Source organism: Bos grunniens, chromosome 9, assembly GCF_055505025.1.
Source record: "Bos grunniens cultivar Pamir isolate PY7600 chromosome 9, Bosgru_T2T1.0, whole genome shotgun sequence".
In the NCBI taxonomy this organism is placed as follows: domain Eukaryota; kingdom Metazoa; phylum Chordata; class Mammalia; order Artiodactyla; family Bovidae; genus Bos; species Bos grunniens.
This window is the reverse complement of record NC_141173.1, coordinates 35,739,577-35,757,900: the sequence shown is the minus strand read 5'-3', so window position 1 is coordinate 35,757,900 and position 18,324 is coordinate 35,739,577. Positions and strand designations below refer to the sequence as shown.

Sequence of the window (18,324 nt, the reverse complement as noted above, 5' to 3'; positions counted from 1 at the left end):
TTTACCCTACATTTTTATGTGCAAAGTTTAAAGTTGCTGTTCTTACAATATCTCAGAGAAAAGTCATTAATAACTGATTTATAGAATTCAATTGAAAAAATATGTACTGAGCTCCCCGCTCTCCACAAAGGATAAGGGCAATGTACTATAGAAGCTTCAGGAAATAAGAAGCAGTTCTTTCCCTCTAGGACATTTCACCCTGGATGTGGGAAATGACTTGTAAACAACAGAACTAATTGCTAAACAGTATTATTATTTTTTAAACAGTATTATTTTTAAAAGTGCAGCTGGGCTGAAGCACTGGGATGACCCAGAGGGATGGTATGAGGAGGAAGGTGGGAGGGAGGTTCAGGATGGGGAACACATGTACACCCGTGGCGGATTCATGTTGATGTATGGCAAAACCAATACAATTTTGTAAATTAGCCTCAAATTTAAATTAAATAAATTTATATTAAAAAATAAATAGAGTCCTAAACAGCTTCCAGCTGTAAATAAATAGAAAAAAAGATAAAAATAGAATTATCTATATGTTACATTAAAAAAAAACGTGCAGCTGACCATAGAAATGTATTAAGAGGATGGATTGAGTACAAGTATTAGGATTAGGAAAAATTTTGCATTAAGTGGTGGTATTCGAGGCAGAGCCTGAAGTTGGGCTAAGATGTCTGTATTCATATCTGAGAACTTTCCAAGTAGAAGGAGTGTTTCAGCAAATATGGTTTGGAAGTAAAAGTCAAATGAGAGAATATATGTGAACACACTTGGATTCTATGTGCATTGCTTTTGTCTAAGTTCTAAGTTTTTGTAGAGCACTCTGGTATCTAAGCACTAATGAGCACATTCTCTGATTTGAACCTTACAATATTCAGGAATTGTATGTATTAGAAATTAGCATCTGCATCTTATGTCTAGACTTAGGAGACAGAAACTGAAACTCAGAGAAGAAAAGAAATTAGGGAAACTCCATCATGCTAATAAGTGCACAATCCAGATTGGAAATCCATATTGCTGCCCTTTTACTAAGCCTGTGGGTGGGCCACAATCTTTGTTGTTCCCTAAAATTCTAGTTGTCAGCTAGAAAAAATGTGATCAGGTTTTAAAAAGTCATCTCTTATCTTTTATTTTTTTCTTTTAAATTTTATTTTATTTTTAAACTTTACATAATTGTATTAATCATCTCTTATCTTTGCCATGAAAATACTAAGAAAATGTTTTTCCGCTTCCACAGTATTGATTCTGTCTTTGCATATTATGTGAAAGATTAGTTTTATTTTAAAAGAGAAGTAAAATTTCGAAGAAGGAATTCTATCATCATGAGGAAGACCATTTTATCATTTATAAAAATGTAATTAAAAACATTGGGCTTCTTTGTGGGTGAAATGAGGTACGGAATGTGAAAGACTGAGCACAAAATTGTTGCTCAATTAGCATATTTATTCTCTAGCTGAAGATCATCAATAGTCTTGAAAATCAAGTTTGTGTAACATAGTCCTTATACAATGTGCTGCTAAGTCACTTTAGTCGTGTCCGACTCTGTGCGACCCCAGAGACGGCAGCCTACCAGGCTCCCCCATCCCTGGGATTTTCCAGGCAAGAACACTGGAATGGGTTGCCATTTCCTTCTCCAATGCATGAAAGTGAAAAGTGAAAGTCAAGTCGCTCAGTCATGTCTGACTCTTAGCGACCCCATGGACTGCAGCCCACCAGACTCCTCCGTCCATGAGATTTTCCAGGCAAGAGTACTGGAGTGGGGTGCCATTGCCTATCTTGTTATACCAATGCATGAGACGAAAGAGATGCAGGTTTGATCCCTGGGTCGGGAAGATCCCCTGGAGCAGGAAATGGCAACCCACTCCAGTATGCTTGCCTAGATAATTCCATGGGCAGAGGAGCCTGGTGGGCTACAGTCCATAGGGTTGAAAAGAGCTGAACATGACTGAGCAACTGAGCATGCACACTCACATATACCTACTAATAGATAACATTTTGGATAGCTCAAAATAAAATTTATCAGTATCATGCTCAATTAAGATGAAAATTATCATTAAAATGTCTAGAACATACTTATGAAATATTCTATTCACTCAAGTAAATACAAAAATTGGAAGTCATTTAAATTATTATCCAGTAAATATATAAATGTAAACATTTCTGATAGTTTCGTGGTGAAATAATCTGGCCTACAGTGCTTAATTTTTCAATCAATACTGACATAACATTTTCCTGACTAAAAAGGGTTTTGATTATGTTGAGGGAAAAAGTCAATTAACCTAATAGTGAATTAAACTAATCATTCTGTTATGTATGCTATCAAAGAAAAAGTACAAATCTTTACATTAATAAGGAAAATTTTTGTTAAAAGCACTCTTGAAATAATACAACGGACGATACTATTGCAAAGGGGAGAAGCCCCAAACCATAAACTCTGCAAGCATCTCTCAGTGAAAGAGGGAAGAGATTTTCTTGGTCAAGTCAACAGGCATTTTATCCATATTGGTCAGTAAAGATAAAGGTTTCAAATAATCAATTATGAGAAAAAGGATTGATGCTTTCAAATTGTGGTGCTCAAGAATACTATTGAGAGGTCCTTGGACAACCAGGAGATGAAACCAGTCAATCCTAAAGGAAATAAATCCTGAATATTCACTGGAAGGACTATACTGAAGCTGAAGCTCCAATACTTTGGCCACCTGATGCAAAGAGCTGACTCATTAGAAATGACTGAGGGCAGGAGGAGAAAGGGGTGACAGGATGAAATGGTTGGATGGCATCACTGACTCAATGGACATAAGTTTAAGCAAATTCTGGGAGCTAGTGAAGGACAAGGAAGCCTGGTGTGCTGCAGTTCATGGGATCGCAAAGAGTCTCAACATGACTCAGTGACTGAAAAACAATAATCATTTATGAGCCAAAGAATTGGAATTTGGAGGGTCTGTGTCTGACTTTGTCTTAAGACACAGCACAAAACAATGATATAAATTGTATAAGAACTTTGTTACAGAAACTTGATTTTTAAGACTATTGATGATATTCAGAGAGAAAACATACGGATTGAGCATCTATTTAAAGCAGGAGGCAAGCAAATTAAGCAAAGAAAACAAACAAGAAAAAATGAAATATCCGGAATAAAACCATTTCCCAGAACACACAGGTTGAGAAGATTTCTTAATTAATTCAATTTCCCAGGATCAGGGGGCTCAGGTAAAGTTCAACATTGTCCCTGCTCATGGACTCAGTGAGTCAGGAATCCAAGCAAGATACAGTGGAGAATGGCTCTATCTATATAGGCTCCATGATCTCTGGTGCCTGGGTTGAGTGACTTAAAGACTGACTGCCAAGTGGAACACCTTTATGTGGCCTCTTCACGTAGATCGGTTTTCTCACTGAACAGCAGCCTCTGGGTTGTTAGACTTCTTACATGTTGGCCCAGGGCTTTGAGCTCAAATGTTCAAATGAGTAAGACAGAAGCTGTGATGCTTTTATGACACAGGCTCGGAAGTCAGTGTAACTTCCATAGTACTCTACTGGTCAAAACAAACATAAGCCCACACAGACCCAAAGAGAAGCAAATTAGCCACCTCTTGCTGAAGGAGTGGCGAAGTCACATCGTAGAACAGTAAATGAGAAGAGGACTTTATTGCTACCATTTGGAAAATACCACTTGTCATATTCTTCTAATCTATATTTATAAATATCAAGGGACTATTTATGGCTAAAATTACAAGAAAGTGCTATTTTAAGTGAATTTGGGGAAATAAAGACCCTTTCAAAATGCAATTGTTTTACCTCAGACTCAATAAAATTTTAAAAGACAATATTAATAATCACAGGCATATATTAAATTGCACTGAATTATTTTTATTTGACTCCCTTTATTATTATTTCATTATATATTTTATGGGCTTCCCAGGTGGCACTAATGGTAAAGAATCTGCCTGCCAAAGGGGACATAAGAGACATGGGTCCGATCCCTGGGTAGAAAGATTCCCTGTAGGAGGGCATGGCAACCCACCCCAGTATTCCTGCCTGGAGAATCCCATGGACAGAGGAGCCTGATGGGCTATAGTCCATAGGGCTGCACACAGTCGGACATGACTGAAGTGATTTAGTGTGCACACATGTATTATTATTTCATTATATATTTTATAGATACATGTTTTTATAAAATTATGTAAATGTACATTTTCACCTAAGAATAAAGCTTTGCTGAGAGTTAGTGTGTCATAACAGAAAGAACTTAGGCCTTGCATTCTGGCTCAATCACACTGGTGATCCTCAGATGCATTTTCCACAAATCAGGAATAAAGCAGGATGCCCACTCTCATCACAATAATTCAACATTTTACTGGCAAGAAACATAAAAGACCTACTGTACAAAAATGTAAACAATTCTTAAGGACAAAAACTAATTGGTAAGCAACAAATAAGTCAAACATATCCTCAAATAGAAAAATATAGTAAAGACATAAATCACTAGGTTAATTCATAGCTTCAGCACAATAACAACAAAAAATATAAGATTTTAGAAACAAAATGAACAAACTGATTCTAAAGTTTTTGTGTAATTTTCAAAAATAAGCAAGAGAAAAGAATCTGATAAATAAAAGCAAAGGGGAAGGAGAATGTGTCCTACAATGTATTATAACATATAATAAAGTTCCTAAAATTAATAGTGCAATATTAATCAAGCAAAAAATTAGTCTATAAATTAAAATTTTACCCCATATAAATTCAGTCAAAACAGTTCATTTGAGGATATCCTAGTATAAGATGCAAAATATTTCTGATATATGCCTTCTTTGAAGTTATATTGATAAAGTATCTTTTATGTAAACAGCCAGTGTTGACTGTTAACTTAAGCTACTGTCATTCACGGGCTTCCCAGGTAGCAATAGTGGTAAAGAACCTGCCTGTCAGTGCAGGAGACATAAGAGACACAGGTTCGATCCCTGGGTTGGAAAGATCCCTGGAGAAGGAAACGGCAACTCACTCCAGTATTCTTGCCTGGAGAATCCCATGGTCAGAGAAGCCCGGCAGGCTACAGTCCATAGGGTCTAAAGAGTCAAATATGATTGAAGCAACTTAGCATACTATCATTCACAGCTGATCACACTGTTAACATACAATTCCTTGACACATCAGATTTCTGTCACATGTCCCATACTAAATATAGTGTTCTCTGACACCAAATAGTAAGGGAAATCTAAAATTGAATATATTTGCACTACTTATAGGTCACTAAATAGCCCTGAAGGCTATGCTAGCTTTTATTTGAAATATTTTTGTATAAAAATTTAATATTGGTTTACACTCAAGTATTTAAAATTTTATATATTTTGCCCATAATATAGTGAAATATATTAGAACACACTATCTTCTTGCCAAACCATCAAGAAAATAAGACTTTCTCTCCTGACTTCCATACTTCTATCCATTATTCCAGTTTTATAATCCAGAAATTTGAAACTCCTGTTTCATGTCTTCATCTTCCTTATGTCATGTCTCCAGTCACTTTGGCCTCCAACGATTACCTAAATATTTCAGTGGACTCTCCCAACTACAGAGTAAGTACCTCCTCCATAAAAACTCATTATTTTGTGCACCAGAGAACTCCCCCAAAATGATAGAAACCCCTGTCTTCACCCCCTAAAAAAAATAATACAAAAACTCAATAAACTGAAACCAGGGAGAGGAGTGGGGAGCAGAGGGCAATGACTATTGGACAAAGCAGAAAGGCACCACTGCCCTAAGAGTAAACCCATGAGTAAGCGTTGCTGGCTCTGAGACACCTGCACTGAGCTAGGGATGCTGGAAGGGACTTTAGGTTGCTAGAGCACCTGGCTGCCTTGGGAGCAATTGCAAATCCTCTCTGGAGAGGCGTATCTCAATTTTGGTCCCCAGGATTCCCACTGATTGTGGTCAAATAAACATGACTTCCTCATCAAATATCACCAAACACACAATGGGACCAGCCATCATTAGTGAGATTCTAGAGAACCAACAAACAATGAATTTATGTACTAAGTATCTAAAATATTTGAAATACCATTTAATGTGCATAATATTGAAAACTAAACATTTTAAAGGAAACTTTAATAAAAACAAAATAACAAAAGAGTAAGCAACAAGAGACTGTAAATAGAACTTATAAAAGTGAAAGATGATTTTGCAATGCAAAGTGTCTGCATCTCACAGATACCACTTCCTTACCGATACCACTGTCACCTTAGACTATTAATAGTGTCTCATTAATTTCCCTGCATTTAAGAAAAGGGATGTGGTACATTGATGTGCCACCCAGATTCCCCATTCCAGGAATGCAACATTCATTCTCTCAGATGCCTGGAGGGTTGGCTGACTACACATTTCAGCCAGTACCTCTCTGGGACTTGTCCTTTGCTCAAGAAAGATGCCTCCTAAGGTCATATCTCATGCTGAGAGCAGCTCATGTCTTATAACCTGTTGCCGTCACAATAAATAGACCCACCATCCTCACCCCAATTCAAGAAATCTCTAAAGGCTCATCACAGCTGGAGTTCCCCTCAGTTTCCAACCAAGGTCCTTGTGACTGACTGTGTTGCAGTCCAACAGTTCTCTGTGCCAAAGCCATCTCCTTCATTCCCTTGCTGCTGTTGCTGCTAAGTCGCTTCAGTCGTGTCCGGCTCTGTGCGACCCCATAGATGGCAGCCCACCAGGCTCCCCCATCCCTGGGATTCTCCAGGCAAGAACACTGGAGTGGGTTGCCATTTCCTTCTCCAATGCATGAAAGTGAAAAGGGAAAGTGAAGTCACTCAGTCGTGTCCGACTCTTAGCGACCCCATGGACTGCAGCCTACCAGGCTCCTCCGTCCATGGGATTCTCCAGGCAAGAGTACTGGAGTGGGGTGCCACCACCTTCATTCCCTTACTAGGTATTAATTCTGAGAGCTTGCCCCAATAAATGGCCTGCATGCAAATCTTTCTCTCAGAAGTGCTTCCTGGGGAACTGACAATGTGCTAGGGCAAAAACTGCTCCGTGCTTCAGCTCTCTAATGCCTTCAGTCCCTTCTCTTCTAGCCCAATCTCCACAATTCATTACCTTATATCATCTTAAGTGACAGAAACCTTCAACAGTTCTCCATTACTTCAAGCAAAAACACTACATTTTCCTTTTATCATTTAGGACAGTATATGGATTTTAATGTCTTCTTTCCAGCTCTATATCCTTTCATCAGATCCCTTTTTCCAGGGCACTCATTCTGTTCTATTCACTCAGGGGCACTGCCAATTCTGGTCTGGGCTCATGATCAATTTCCTACCTGAATTAAAAGCCTTCACTGCCCCCCAATCCAAAACTTTTCTTCACACTGTATGTGGGTGTGGGTGTGTGTGGGTGTGGGTGTGTGTGTGTGTTAGTCACTCAGTCATGTCCAACTCTTTGCAACCCCATGGACTGCAGCCTGTCAGGCTCCTCTGTCCATGGAATTCTCCAGGCAAGAATACTGGAGTGGCTTTCCATTCCCTTCTCCAGGGGATCTTCCCAATCCTGGGATCGAACCCAGGTCTCCCGCATTGCAGGCAGATTCTTAACTGCTGAGCCACTAGGGTAGCCCTTAGTATTCAACATAATTTCCAGTTTCTCCAAAATGCATGTCTTAGCCATAACAGCTCAAAGCAATGTCTGAGCCAGTGGAGTGCTGCAGCAACCCTGTATAAATTTGCAATCACTGATTATAAATTTATAGGAACTTTGATGGATAGTCAATTTCACACTAGCAGTTTAAAATGAGCCGAGGTGGGAATATTTAACACCACAGAAATCAGCAACACTACAAATGAGGGCTCCTCCCACCCCTTTTCCCTTCCTATTACACAGGACAACTCTGCTGCTCGCCTGGCGGTAGATTTAAATCCCGAACTGCTTTCTGATTTGCAAAGTTTGGCAACCATGACATCTAAACAGGATCATGTTTATGGCAGAGGGGACATTTTATGCTAACTCACAAAACTTTTCCTCTCTGCCTATCCCTCAGTAGTAATTCAGTAATTGATTTTGTAAGGGCAGTGTATCCTTCAGAGTCATCTTGTACAAAGAACTAGAGGGGAAGAAAAGCAAATGACGGTCAAGAGTCCATTTTCTAAATGTATATCTCCTCTATTCTTTAAATTATTTAGCACCAGCATCCTCCTATATTTTTATTTCAGTCATTGTATCATGGATTTTTCTCAAATCCAATAGAAAAGCAGTCTATAATTTTTAGCTTATGCCACTTTGTTCTCAGTAAGCTATTTTCTTCATATATATATTTCTTCTTTCTTTAATAATTGAGCCTTCCTTGAAATGAACATTTGTTCAAACCTATTTTTGTAAAATATATGACTCAAGACTTTTTCTCTCCAAACATTCTTTGTTCAAAGATGTCATTTGTCACACTATTTCACCTTTCTGCCACTTGGGAACAGAATTTTAATACCACTAACAAACAATATTCTTTACTTATAATTTAGGATAATTAACACAACATAACAATTGACCTTGGTTATTATGGCCTTCCAAGAGAACAATAGAAAATAAAGAAATTCATTTGCCTTTCTTTCTGCTGACACTCCGCACTGTGGCTGGTTGCTCCTGAGACAGGAGACATCCTGCATATCACTTTAGATTCGTGAACCTTGTCAAATAAGCTGCTCTCCTGCCGCAGGCTCCAGGGCTGTGTGCTGTCCCATACTGCTGGGTCAGCACCACAATCGAATCCACTCTTCTTTATCTCACTCTTGAGACCTGTGAGCTAAGCCTCACTAACCGAGAGCCCTGGATAACTCAGGAAACCAGGTGTGACAGAGCTGCACACCTGGGCTGTGTCTCTTTTCAAGGTGGTGCTAGTGGTAAAGAACTCACCCACCAATGCAAGAGGCATAGAAGATGAGGGTTTGATCCCTGGGTTGGGAAGATCCCCTGGAAGAGGGCATAACAACCCACTCCAGTATTCTTGCCTGAAGAATCCCAAGAACAGAGGAGCCTGGCAGTCCACGGTCCATACGGACACAAAGAGTGGGACATGACTGAAGCGACTTAGCACAGCACAGCTTACACATGGGGCTTCCCAGATGGCGCTAGTAGTAAAGAACCACCCCCCCCTGCCAATGCAGGAGACATGAGATGTGGGTTAGATCCCTGGGTCTGGAAGATCCCCTGGAGAAGGGCATGGCAACCCACTCCAATATTCTTGCCTAAAGAAGCCCATCGACAGAGGAGCCTGGCAGGCTACAGTCCATAGAGCTGCGTAGAGTCAGACATGACTGAAGCAGCTTAGCACACATGCACGCTTACCCATTTCTGATCTGTGGCAGAATAGCCTTACTAACACTTGCTGTCTTGCCCTTGAGAGAATCTGCTTGGTTCTTATTCCCCACTTTTCACACTTAATTCCCTGAATGGATGCTTAAGCATTTACACCAGTTATTGGAGACTTTATAGGACACAAAGAGTGTATCACTGAACACCTATTTTAAAGTTTCAAGCTCTATTCTAACACAGTCAAATCAATCAAATCTCAGCATATAAAGGCCTTGAGATTTCACTGTTGTGCTTTTCTGCAATAGTTGAGCAGCACTGGATCATTTGGGATTAGAATACAAGCAAAGATAATATGGTAAAATAAATGGCACAATATGTGTCAAATTTACCACAACTACTGGAGGATCTCTTAGCCAAGAGCTCCCACTTATAACTTCCATAGTGAGAAATACAGACATATTTTGTTTTCATTAAGACTAAGTAAAAGGAGGGAAAGCAAGTAGAATGGGGTCAAGAAAGTATAACACTTGACCTCATGTTAAGTTCTGTACCTGCTTGTGCTGTGATGATTCTACATCACCTTTCATAAGTGATTTAAGCCTGAGCACTGAGGAATTGATATTTTCAAACTATGGTCCTCGAGAAGACTCTTGAGAGTCCCTTGGACAGCAAGGAGATCAAACCAGGCAATCCTAAATGAAATCAACCCTGAATATTCATTGGAAAGACTGATGATGAAACTCCAATACTTTGGCCAACTGATGCGAAGAACTTACTCCCTGGAAAAGACCTTGAAGCTGGGGAAAGACTGAAGGTAGGAGGAGAAGGGGACAACACGCGATAAGATGGTTGGGTGTCATAATCAACTCAATGGACGTGAGTTTGAGCAAACTCCAGGAGATGGTGAAGGACAAGGAAGCCTGGCGTGCTGTAGTCCACAGGGTCGCAAAGAGTTGGACATGACTTAGCAACTGACAACAAGTGTTCCAAGATATTTCCTATTGCCCAGTTAGGATGTTTTTCTTTGATTCTGTTCCTCAGAGTGATTGTAGACAAATTATCTGTCTTGTTTGGAGATTTACTGGTCAAGACATTTACATAAAAAATAATCCCTGGACTTCCAGTTTTATCTCTAACAACTTGGAGGTAATCACTCCCATAATTACAACAAGAAAAAACTGGACAAACTGAAAATTAACTTTTCTTAGATCCATCAAAAAACAGGCTGCCAGGCCTACCGCCATACCAAAATCTGGAGAAACAGTGCATCTAGAGAGTCATACCTGAGATATGTTTAGATGATGTCAAAACTGCAGAAGGCATAAGCAGGTAGAAACAGGTCAATGGTAATTTTAATAAATTGCTTGAGACTAAGTTCCTGAGGACCACACTCTGAGTGCGGTCCCCTACACTGCCATGGTTTTTACCTCCAAGAACACCACCAGTTCCTTATGTGAAGATCCAAGAAAGGAACTTTATAATTCTAGCAGGAGAAAGGGAAAAGCAATTATTATGAAACATATCCAGAGTGTTTTCCATAATAAAAGTTTATTCTCCAAGGACAAAGAATTTTGTAGAGATTCTGAGGGAAGGGCTTTCTCCCCACTCCATCCTGCTCTAGTTTTCCTGCCTCACATAACGGAAGAAGGACTCAACAGAGTTAACTGCCTTAAGGAGATAGATTGGGAACACTGAATCCAGCGGAGAGTATAGGGGACAAGAAAAACTATACCGCTGGAGATCCAATTGTGAAGGTCACAGGACCATTTAAGGATTAAGATTTAATCCGAAAATGATAAAATGCCTTCTCTCTGCACTGGTCACTACTTGCCACTACACCAACAAAGCTCAAGTATAGTAACAGAGTATCTGGAAGGGTTGCAAAGTCTAGACTCTCTCTGGGTCGGAGAGACGCCTACTTCCCTACTTAGGGAACCCAAAAGGAGAGAGACAAAAGCAAGGTCACTAAATAATTTGAAGTCTTTGGCCTCTATAGCTACAGGAAACACTAGAAGTAGCCAAACTTCTAACAGGTTAACATACATCCTCACACTAAAGAACTATTTATACAAGACCCTCTTCCCAGTACAAGATATACAGCTTACAACAAAAAATTACAAGGCGTCCCAAAAATCAAGAAAATAATAGTGTGAAGACACAAATCAATCATCATCAGAATGTAACTCAGACATGATATACATGTTAAAAACTCAGACATTATATACATTTTAAAATTATTAGACAGGGAATTTAGGATAACTGTAATTAATCTGGTAAAGACACTAGTGGAAAAGGTAGAAAACACACAGAAATGAGTGGATAATATAAGCAGAGAGATGAAAGCTCTCAGAAAAAAAAAAATTAAAATAAAGGCTAGACATCTCAATACTACAACAGAAATGAAAAAATGCCTTCGATGGACTCATCAGTGGATTTGGCACAGAAAGGATTAGTCAACTTAAGTATACATTAATAGAAACTTCCTTAAATGAAATGCAAAGAAAAATAATAAACAGAACAAGATGTCTAAGAACTCAGAGATAATTTGAAAAGGTGTAATATATGTAGAACTGAAATGTCACACAAGACAGAACAAAGCAGAAGAAATATTTGATGCACTAATTGCCAAGAGCATTCCAAAATTAAGAAGAGATACCAAGCCAAGATTCAGGAAGCTCAAAGAAAAACAAGCAGGATAAATACCCAGAAGTATCACACCTAGGGATATCAAATTCATAGTTCAAATAAAAATTAAGAATGAATAAAAACATCTTGAAAGAAACCAGAAGACAAAAATACCTTACCTAAAGAGGAACAACAATAGAAATTACAAGGGACTTAACTTCAGAAATCATGCAAATAAGAAGAGAGAGAAATGAGCTATTTAACTTTCAAAATAAGAGAAAAAAAAAACACCTAGAATTATCCTTCAGAAATGAAGGAGAAACAAAGACATATAATCAAACAAAAACTGAGAGAATTCATAACCAGCAGACTTGCCCTGAAAGAAATGTTAGCTCTTCAGGAAGAATACTCAAACTACTGCACAATTGCACTCATCTCACACACTAGTAAAGTAATGCTCATATTCTCCAAGCTGGGCTTCAACAGTATGTGAACCATGAACTTCCAGGTGTTCAAGCTGGATCTAGAAAAGGCAGAGGAACCAGAGATCAAATCGCCAACATCCTTTGGATCATTGAAAAAGCAAGAGAGTTCCAGAAAAAAACATCTAATTCTGCTTTATTGACTATGCCAAAGCTTTGATTGTATGGATCACAACAAACTGTGGAAAATTCTGAAAGAGATGCGAATACCAGACCACCTGACCTGCCTCTTGAGAAATCTGTATGCAGGTCAGGAAGCAACAGTTAGAACTGGACATGAAACAACAGACTGGTTCCAAATAGGAATAGGAGTACATCAAGGCTATATATTGTCACCCTGCTTATTTAACATAGATGCAGAGTACATCATGAGAAATGCTGGGCTGGAGGAAGCACAAGCTGGAATCAAGATTGCCGGGAGAAATATCAATAACCTCACATATGCAGATGACACCACACTAATGGCAGAAAGTGAAGAGGAACTCAAAAGCCTCTTGATGAAAGTAAATGAAGAGAGTGAAAAAGTTAGCTTAAAGCTCAACATTCAGAAAACTAAGATCATGGCATCTGGTCCCATCACTTTACGGGAAATAGATGGGAAAGCAGTGAAAACAGTGACAGACTTTATTTTGGGGGGCTCCAAAAGCACTGCAGATGGTGACTGCAGCCATGAAATTAAAAGACACTTACTCCTTGGAAGGAAAGTTATGACCAACCTAGACAGCATATTAAGAAGCAGAGACATTACTTTGCTGACAAAGGTCTGTTTGGTCAAAGCTATGGTTTTTCCAGTAGTCATGTATCGATGTGAGAGTTGGACAACTCTCCTCTTTATAAGAAGGCTGAGCACTGAAAAATTAATGCTTTTGAACTGTGGTGTTGGAGAAGACTCTTGAGAGTCCCTTGGACTGCAAGGAGATCCAACCAGTCCATCCTAAAGGAAATCAGTCCTGAATATTCATTGGAAGGACTGATGCTGAAGCTGAAACTAAAAATACTTTGGCCATCTGATGCGAAGAACTGACTCATTTGAAAAGACACTGATGCTGGGAAAGATTGAGGCGGGAGGAGAAGGGGATAACAGATGATGAGATGGTTGGATGTCATCACCAACTCAATGGACATGAGTCTGAGTAAACTCCAGGAGTTGGTGATGGACAGGGAGGCCTGGCGTGCTGCAGTCCATTGGGTTACAAAGAGTCAGACAGAACTGAGTGACTGAACTGAATTGATATGTATATATTATTCCATCAACAATTGCATAACAGATATCTTCTAACACTCACATTGAACTATCACCAAATTAGACCACATTCTGGGCCAGAGAACAGACCTTAAAAAATTGAGAAAAACAGAAATCATAAAAAGCATGTTTTCATGTTTCAATGCCATTCTCCCAAATCTTCCCACCCTCTCCCTCTCCCACATGAGGTGGCCAAAGTACTTGAGTTTCAGCTTTAGCATCATTCCTTCCAAAGAATACCCAGGACTGATCTCCTTTAGAATGGACTGGTTGGATCTCCTTGCAGTCCAAGGGACTCTAAGGAGTCTTCTCCATCACCACAGTTCAAAAGCATCAATTCTTCAGTGCTCAGCTTTCTTCACAGTCCAACTCTCACATCCATACATGACCACTGGAAAAACCATAGCCTTGACTAGACAGACCTTTGTTGGCAAAGTAATGTCTCTGCTTTTCAATATGCTATCTAGGTTGGTCATAACTTTCCTTCCAAGGAGTAAGTGTGTTTTAACTTCATGGCTGTAATCACCATCTGCAGTGATTTTGGAGCCCAGAAAAATAAAGTCTGACACTGTTTCCCCATCTATTTTCCATGAAGTGATGGGACCAGATGCCATGGTCTTAGTTTTCTGAATGTTGAGCTTTAAGCCAACTTTTTCATTCTCCTCTTTCACTTTCATCAAAAGGCTTTTTAGTTCCTCTTCACTTTCTGCCATAAGGGTGGTATCATCTGCATATCTGAGGTTATTGATACTTCTCCTGGCAATCTTGATTCCAGCTTATGCTTCCTCCAGCCCAGCGTTTCTCATGAGGTGCTCTGCATATAAGTTAAACAAGCAGGGTGACAATATACAGCCTTGACGTACTCCTCTTCCTATTTGGAACCAGTCTGTTATTCCATGTCCAGTTCTAACTGTTGCTTCCTGACCTGCATATAGGTTTCTCAAGAGGCAGGTCAGGTGGTCTGGTATGCCCATCTCTTTCAGAATTTTCCACAGTTTATTGGGATCCACACAGTCAAAGGCTTTGGCGTAGTCCATAAAGCAGAAATAGATTGTTTTCTGGAACTCTCTTGCTTTTTCTATGATCCAGAGGATGTTGGCAATTAGATCTCTGGTTCTTCTGCCTTTTCTAAAACCAGCTTAAACAGCTGGAATTTCACAGTTCATGTACTGCTGAAGCCTGGCTTGCAGAATTTTGAGCATTACTTTACTAGCGTGTGAGATGAGTGCAATTGTGTGGTAGTTTGAGCATTCTTTAGCATTGCCTTTTTTGGGATTGGAATGAAAACTGACCTTTTGCAGTCCTGTGGCCACTGCTAAGTTTTCCAAATTTGCTGGCATATTGAGTGCAGCACTTTCACAGATCATCTTTCAGGATTTGAAAGAGCTCCACTGGAACTCCATCACCTCCACTAGCTTTGTTCATAGTGATGCTTTCTAAGGCCCACTTGACTTCACATTCCAGGATGTCTGGCTCAAGGTGAGTGCTCACACCATCGTGATTATCTGGATCCTGAAGATCTTTTTTGTACAGTTCTGTGTATTCTTGCCACCTCTTCTTAATATCTTCTGCTTCTGTTAGGTCCATACCATTTCTGTCCTTTATCGAGCCCATCTTTGCATGAAATGTTCCCTTGGTATCTCTAATTTTCTTGAAGAGATCTCTAGTCTTTCCCATTCTGTTGTTTTCCTCTATTTTTTGCATTGATCACTGAGGAAGGCTTTCTTATCGCTCCTTGCTATTCTTTGGAACTCTGCATTCATATCCTTATATCTTTCCTTTTCTTCTTTCCTTTTTGCTTCTCTTCTTTTCATAGCTATTTGTAAGGCCTTCTCAGACAGCTATTTTGTTTTTTTGCATTTCTTTTCCATGGGGTGGTCTTGATCCCTGTCTCCTGTACAATGTCACGAACCTCTGCCCATAGTTCATCAGGCACTCTATATATCAGATCTAGTCCCTTAAATCTATTTCTCACTTCCACTGTATAATCATAAGGGATTTGTTTTAGGTCATACCTGAATGGTCTAGTGGTTTTCCCTACTTTTGTCAATTGAAGTCTGAATTTGGCAATAAGGAGTTCATGATCTGAGCCACAATCAGCTCCCGGTCTTGTTTTTGCTGACTGTATAGACTTTCTCCATCTTTGGTTGCAAAGAATATAATCAATCTGATTTCACTGTTGACCATCTGGTGATGTCCATGTGTAGAGTCTTCTCTTGTGTTGTTGGAAGAGGGAGTTTGCTGTTACCAGTGCGTTCTCTTGGCAAAACTCTATTAGCCTTTGCCCTGCTTCATTCCATATTCCAAGGCCAAATTTGCCTGTTATTCCAGGTGTTTCTTGACTTCCTACTTTTGCATTCCAGTCCCCTATAATGAAAAGGACATCTTTTGAGGGTGTTAGTTCTCAAAGGTCTTGTAGGTCTTCATAGAACCATTCAACTTCAGCTTCTTCAGCCTTACTGGTTGGGGCATAGGCTTGGATCACCATGATATTGAATGGTTTGCCTTGGAAACAAACAGAGATCATTCTGTCGTTTTTGAGATTGCATCCAAGTACTGAATTTTGGACTCTTTTGTTGACCATGATGGCTACTCCATTTCTTCTAAGGGATTCCTGCCCACAGTAGTAGATATAATGGTCATCTGAGTTAAATTCACCCATTCCTGTCCATGTGGCAAAAGCAGTGCTTAGAAGTTATAGCATTAAACGTATATATTAAAGAAGAGAGATCTAAAATCAGTAATCACAAAGAGACACCTTAATGCAATTTAAAAAAAATACATTTAGGAGATTGAGAGAATCCCAGAATAAAATGTAGAATGTGAAAAAGAATCTAACTTTACAGAATTGTGTTGTTGTCTGTCAAACCTCAACATGAATCAGCCATAGGTATGCATGTATCCCCTCCCTTTTGAACCTCCCTCGCATCTCCCTCCCCATCCCACCCCTTTAGACTGATACAGAGCCCCTGTTTGTTGTTTGACAGAAAACAATAAAATTCTATAAAGCAATTATTCTTCAAGTAAAAAACAATTTTTTTTAATGAATCTAACTATATTACAAATGTATGAAAAAACTCACTGAAACGGGGAGGGGTGGGTACAACTGACCTAAATAACTTTGGAAATGAATGGATGGTGTAAAACTAAAGGCAAAAGAACTGTGCATAAGCACTATGCTCCTGTTGACAAAGTTATTTCCCATCGAAACACTGGTTAACAATGCTGATATCACTACATACATAATGGAACTGAACAATTAAGTAAGTGGGAGATAGATGATGGGAGCCAGGTTTCTCTCTGTTGGAGTGGTAGTTTATAAATAAGCCATGGGAAGAAGCTAATCCGTGTGTTAATGGATGAGAGCTGAAGACTCCATATGAACTGATTTGGCTTGGTGGTGGTTTAGTTGCTAAGTCGTGTTCGACTTTTATGACTTCATAGACTGGAGCCTGCCAGGCTCCTCTGTCCCTGGGATTCTCTAGGCAAGAATACTGGAATGGGTTGCCATTTCCTTCTCCAGGGGATTTTCCCAACCCCCAGATCGAACCTGGGTCTCCTGCATTGCAGGTAGTTTCTTTACTGACTGAGCTATGAAGGAAGATTGATTTAGCTTATCATGATTTTGTTTTGGCTTAATGTAGGTACAGATTACAGATAGAAATGTTATTGACACATGTTTTTCTTGCTCTATGAGCTGAGAAATCCTGAAAGTAAGGCTATCCCAATAACAACTAGCACATGTAGGGCCCAGCTAGTAATTTCTAGTATCATTCTCCAATGAAAGGAACCAAGAATCCTCAAAAAAATGGCTGAATCCAGGACTGAGGTAGAAAGTTTACAAGATGAGTCTGGGGCATCTTGTAGTGTCAGAAAGTAAAGCAGTACTAAAATAAAATAATGAATGAATGAATAAACAAATAAATAATAAAGATGGTCAACTGGAAGCACTCCCAATAGCAAAGCAACAAAATAAAATAGCATTGAATTATAACCTGAAGTTAAAAAAATACCCATGCATTGATATTGACATGGGTTCAGGATGGGGAACACATGTATACCTGTGGCGGATTCATTTCAATATTTGGCAAAACCAATACAATATTGTAAAGTTTAAAAATAAAAAAAAATTTAAAAATTTAAAAAATAAAATAAAAAAAATAAAAAGGCATAAATAAATGATTGAACAAGACAAAAAGTAGAGAAGAGACAAAATCTTTTCTGAAAAAGAATTCTACACCATATATATGAACACTCCACCTTCAAGAGCATAACTTTTTCCTGTGCTACACATAATAAATATAGTATAGAAAGAGAGGAGAGGGGGACCTGATAAAAGCAAACTTGGCCAAGTGATCAAGGTCGATATCAACAGTGATAAAACATATTGATATCATGTATCCTTGATATGACGTGATAAAAAACAGCATTTTATGCTCTGCTCCCCAAAACCCACAACTCTAATCTGATCATGAGAAGAACATCAGATAAATCCCAACTGAGAAACATTCTAGGAAATACCGGACTGCGACTTCTTAAAAGTGCCAAGGTCATCAAAAAAAAAAATTTTTTTTAAGGGAAAATTTTTGTTGTCAAAGCAAAAACTGCACCAAAGCTAAACACACAAGGAAGAAGACTTTAAGACTATTGCAATATGGTCAAAAGACTGAACTCAACTCCATGGGGGGAGAAAAA

General features: G+C 39.1%; 1 protein-coding gene across 14 annotated transcripts in view; it reads right to left on the bottom strand.

Annotated features, from left to right (window-relative positions):
- The window catches only part of LOC147365799 (uncharacterized), a 571,237-nt gene that overhangs the window by 452,018 nt on the left and 100,895 nt on the right, over nucleotides 1-18,324 (bottom strand). The window contains exon 3 of one of the 14 annotated variants that reach the window (XR_015132765.1): nucleotides 4,292-5,057. The exons of the other annotated variants lie outside the window; for them this stretch is intronic. The gene's annotated coding sequence lies outside the window, so the exon portion shown is untranslated. Of the gene's footprint in view, nucleotides 1-4,291; nucleotides 5,058-18,324 lie in introns of those variants that run through there. 14 annotated transcript variants of the gene reach the window in all.